This window comes from Lepeophtheirus salmonis, chromosome 5 (genome assembly GCF_016086655.4).
Source record: "Lepeophtheirus salmonis chromosome 5, UVic_Lsal_1.4, whole genome shotgun sequence".
Taxonomy (NCBI): Eukaryota; Metazoa; Arthropoda; class Copepoda; order Siphonostomatoida; family Caligidae; genus Lepeophtheirus; species Lepeophtheirus salmonis.
Window position 1 is genome coordinate 17,593,815 of NC_052135.2, and position 6,000 is coordinate 17,599,814.

Below are 6,000 nucleotides of genomic sequence, written 5' to 3' on the forward strand. Positions count from 1 at the left end.
CATGAAAAAGCAGTCTTGAGAGCACTTTTAAGACAAAGACTAATCTCGAGAATCACAGCACTATTACATGATATGCAATTTTGTACAAATTGATCGTGGTTGCATTTTTTTGATATTTCTGTTGCGATATAAAGATTAGGACCGATTGTGATAGTGCGATCAGCGATATAATATCTCCATATCGCAATTGATCGCCGATCAGAAAAAAACTCCGATCTACATGCTTGGTAATAAGTAATTTATTTATTATTACTCATCACCGAAGGTAATTGTGAAAGAAACGAAATACTTTCAAATGCAAGTAACTAGTAATATGAAATATATTACATTTCGGAAGTAACTTGCCAAACACTGTTCATAATTGATTACTTTATATGATAATGTCCCCTAAAAAATTAAAGAACATAGAAAAAGGATTGCACTCCTCTAAGGTCATATTTAATACAACTAAAAAGTCATCATGAAACTTTCTCAACAACTAGAACATAGTAAATTGCAACTTTTATTTCATTGGTTGGATTAGATGTTGTAAGCTTTAGATGCAATTATTGCATCTCTCCTCCCTCCGTTTTATGTTTGAAAAACCAAGAAAAGTACAAAAAAGTATTCATAAATAACTAATATAATTTCATAAGCCGTACATTAAAAGAAAAGCTTACTATAATTAAGTATAAATGCATAATAGGCATGAACGTTGTTTACTTAATTAGAGTAGTAAGCATGCTTATGCTTTGACTTGGTTTATGGAGGGCCTGTTATCCAAATCTTTAAAATCTTGGGCTTGCCTAGTCAAATAAGTTGAACATTTTGGGCCTTGAGTAAAATAAAGGATTATTTTTGAAATGCATTTTGAATAGTAATATTTAATAACAAGGTGAACAGATATGGACGTTTTTTGAGTTGTGTACCGTCTGTAGGTGGTCTGGAAGTGTCTTACCTTTAACTTAATAAGAACGTCATGTATTAAACAATTATTTTCATTAGCTACTCACATTAATTGAAAAAAATTTAAAAATAAAATAGTTGTTCATAAGAAATTAAATTTTTTCCTAAAATATAAAAGTGTATTGTATCTGAGGCAACTTTGATACACGATACATTGCTGAGCGAGGTCACAATAGAAACTATAGTTAGAGTTGTAAAAAAATGACAATAGGCAAGTCCGATACTTTTTGTAATTGAAGCCTGAAAAGTTTTTTTTTATTTTTAAAAGATGTTATTATTATTCCTAAAGGGAGAACATTTAAATACAAAGTAATTACTAGAGAGTGAAAGAGAAAGTGTATAACTGAAGATTTTTTGCAGAGTGGAAATAAGGATAACAGTATCAGGGTAATTCCAGCCTATGTCCTTTTCGGGTGTGGTGCATGGATTTGTGTTGAATTCCTTCATCCTTCATATATTGTGTTTATTAATCTGTTGATAATGATTTATTTTATGAGTTCATTTATTTTGTTTCTAAATATCTAATAGGAGAAAATAACTATGACAATCCACAATAATTATCAACAAAAAATTTGTTTGATTAAATGAAGAAAATGTATAAATTACATTTGAATTAATTAAAGTGTTTCAACTTTTTCTTTCAGTATATCTTTTTTATAATCTATTTTTTTTTAGAGGGTTATAGAAATTATGCTTGAGGTTATACTTTGACATCTGTCTCCTGCTAGCTTCCTGAGTCCTAATTGTTCCATCTCATTTTTTTTTGTGAGAAATACTCTGAAAAAACTGCTGTTACTATTTTAACAACCCTCTCAGAACTTTTTTTGTGTGGCATGGCCATTTCAAGACTTCCATTAGAGCAGGCAAAACGTGGCTCGGACACTCTTTCTGACCAGTTGATCAGGTCAATGATGTGATAAGTCCCACTGTTTATAGTATTTGTTTTTTTTATCCTGACAGATAGGATAATCGGTTGAGAGTTTGGTTCATTTGATTTTCGAAAAAATGACAAGTATGACCCAACCTACTCTGAATGGTGATCTCTGTCGGAAGATATGTCGTCTTTCAAATGTATCATATTTATTATAAAAACCCCTCAAGTATGGGTTTTACAGTCACCACAATTAAGGTAATATTCTCATCCCCAGCATTGACACAGATAGGGTATATATATATTTTATTCCTCAAAGAAGTATATTTCAATGAACAAATTCTTCGTTGGTTCCCGATAAATAGACAGTGGCACAACTCTAGAGGGTCTAAAAATCACTCTATTCTCCTCTATACATATATATTTATTGACTGAAGTTACAGATAAACGTAATAAACCAAGAATGACGCCAAGTTAAAGGGATAGTTACTGACTTAGTAAGGTAGTGATGTCCAAAATCTGTAAATAAGATTTATTTGCATTTTGGGCTCTTATTTCCATTTTCCCGCCATTTTTAAGTAAAAAAATATTCCGTTATTAGAGTCAATGTTGTCTTCAATACGGAAATAGTGAAAGCTTTGGTCTCTGCTAATATCCCACTTTCCATGATCAACAACATGTAGTCTAACGACTTCTTGGATAAGTACTCTAAGAAGACCATACCTTGCTAAACCCGATGATAATTCAATGGAAAAGGATCTGCTTGATTGATAAATTATAGTTATATATTTGTTTTTACAAGAATACATCCTATTTTACCAAATTTATTTCCATTTTTGGCCTTTTCTGCATTTTAATTTTTGGGTTTTTATGAGGATTTTTATTTGTATATTTAGCTTTATATTTATGCATTATTTGAACATCACTAGTTATCAAATATAGTTATAAAAATTTAAAAACAAATCATAAGAAAACATTGAATACGTAGCTTTAAAAAGCTAAAAGTCTTTATATACCTAAGAGTAGGGGTTTTGATTTTTGTAATTTTTTTATTAGTTATGCTTTCGTGCTGGCCGACTTTAAAAAGATGCCATCATGTGATAGTTATGCTTTACAATGTATGTTTGAAAAATCTTAACTTGATGCGGTTTTTTTTTTTTTTTTTTTTGTAAAATAATCAACAATGTTCTTTAATATAGGAAAGTTAATTCAATTGTTTTTGAGATAGATGATTAATAAAAAAATGTACAGTGGGATTGATGTTCAATTTCTCATAATTAACGTAATAGATTGGTATGTTTATGGAGTAATATTACAATACAAATTTAATTGAAGTTTGTTTATAGTCTGGGTGGAACGAGAAGAATACAAAATATGATTACATATATTTTGTAAATCATAACCAAAACACGCTTAATAATTATAATTAAAGCCAATATTTGTTATCACACCTTCCTAAGAAAACTTTTTAGAATCCACACTTAAACCTATAAAAGCTAACAAACATTGATAGGAGGGGAGTTCCCCGTCAAATGCATTGAAAATCCAATGCGACTTCCAATGAGAATTTAAAGAGCAATAACCATACGCTTAAATTAAAATTTTTATATTTATCACATACAAGTATTTTCAAAAAGTCTTCTTTCTTTTCTTTTTTGAGAAAAGGCTTATAAACAAACCCCATAAGAGCAACATAAATTGTAATTTTTATTTTGTATGACAAAGTTCTTTCATTTATTAAAATTATTTTTGGGGAAAAACGATTCATCTTCATATATAAATCCATACTAGTATAAAGAATGAGACATGAAGAGATTATTTGAGGATTTATTGGGGCAGAGTATCAAAGAAATATATTATTTTAGAGTATTTTATTATTCAGCTAATTTGATTCCCTATATATATATTTTCTAAATCCAAAGGGGTTTTCAGGGGAGTTTTCTTTTGATTAATTGATCAAGATTTGCTTTGATTTCTCAAAGTGTTTGCTATTAATTTTATCTGCATTTAAAAAATGCACAAAGTATTATTATTTAAGAGTTATTTACCCCCTCTTTTTTTCAAGTGAAGTTAATTATATAAGCAGTATACTTCGAATAAATCCACTCTATTCCTCATGTAAAAGCATAAATAAATTTCTTGGAGAAATATAATAAATAAAATTGTAGAAAAGTTTATTGCAGTGGGATCCCCTATGATTTGAATTATAAGCCTACACACGCGTAGTGATTTAAAATTTATTGGAAAATATTCCTTTAAAAGTGTTGGAATTAAAGTACTTCTAATTCATAACATAGCGTGAGTTTAATTTTTAGTGAACATTCTATAAAAATCGATAGTTATAACATGTAGGTAGAAAGTATTCAATTACGTAGAAAAGTAGGGGAAAAACAGCATAAGGACAGTTTGCTACAAAGTTTTGCCTCAGGCAGTTGCAGAAAGTCAAATATTAAGTAATGATCTAGGAGGAATCCTTTGCAGATATAATTAATAGGTATAATATATTTACTCTTCCCAAAGGAGAAATTATCCTAATGTCGTTAAAATGTCTATTATTTTTGAGACTCGGTCCAAGTAGACCTTTTTTTTTTGTTCGGTATTGAGTAATCATTTAGACGGATTTGTACTGATATTTCTCAGACGGTAGCAAGAAATTGAATAATTTTTGAATCGAGGACCTTTTTTCGGTATCAATATATAGACTAGTAATGGGACAATTTCAAAAAATCAAAAAAAATCTGATGCCAATTCCGATGCGAGTTTTGTACAAAAAATTCAAAAATTATTTTTTGGTAAAAATTTCTAAAATTAAATTTCATAGATACAATTTGATATTTAAATTTTTTCAAAAATTCACAAAAAAAAAAAAATTGTGATAAAATTTCAAATTTTTTTTCTTTTTCGGAAATGAATTTCAAAAAAAATAATTTAAGTATTAAATTTTCTACTAAAAAGCAAAAATTCCTTATTTTTTAATTTTTCCTTTGGGGGGAGGGGGGGCTATTTTTTTCAGAACTTCAAAAAGTAATAAATAGTTAAATATTAGTAATAAATAAGAATCGGAATCGTAAATTGAACATTATTTTCCCCATGCCAATTTTGATTCCAGAAAGAGATTCCCAATTCCGATCAATCGTCCTATCACTAATATAAACCAATTTTTTCGGTCTCAATCTATGTACCGATGTTTTCCTTTATCCTGATTTATGAGTTGTACAAATATGATTTATACAACACATTAAACTTCTTATGACGTAATTTTAAGTCAATTTCCACAATTTTGAAATATAGCTGACATCATCAACAAATCGTATATACTCTTTAAAATCGTTCAATACTGAATTTTAAATATGACCGATTTTTTTAAAGACTCATTAAGACCGGATTTTTGTGTTAGACCTTTCAAGGTGTAACTTAATTAGTTGCGTCCACAAAAATCATAACGGTCTTACCCCGGTCAAGGATTTTCAGACGAAAAACCAAAATTAATGATAATCAGGAGTACTCTTTGAATATAAATAAAAGATTGTTTTTGAAGACGTTGCCGTGTGGATAGGGGCTCAGTTTCAAAAAATTTGACTTCTCTTTTGATATCTTACAAACACGTCCGAATCAGACACAAAAAACTAGGAACAATTCAATGCTGATTAGAATAAGAAATACTTAAATTGAGCGCTAATTAAGAATATTTGTAAATTATGTATTATCGCGCAGGAAATATACTTTGAGTTATTCAACGAATTCATTTAGTAAACTGACGAAGGTACTTTAGTTTAACATTTGTGATAATTAGGCCATATAGAAGGTGTTTTCAAGGACCGATTCCAGGGACGAAACGTGAGATGAGACCGATTCTAGGTACCCTATTAACACTTGGTGCAATTCAATTATTCAGATAATGAGTTTTGATCCATTCTCAGATGGAAATTCCTGGATTTATCTCCGTCTCCCCAAAGAAACAATCCAAAATGTCTAAAATTAAGAAGTAAAATTGTTTTTAATTAAAAAATAAAAACTTATTATTGAATTATTCTTTAAAATTTTTATAATAAATATATTGTATATAAACTATGAACTCGGATTGACGTTAATATGTACAGTTTACCATACAGTTTAAATACATACATGGGTACTTCTGACTAAAGCCACATCTATCTTCATAGGGGAGAGTTGCAGTGTACATA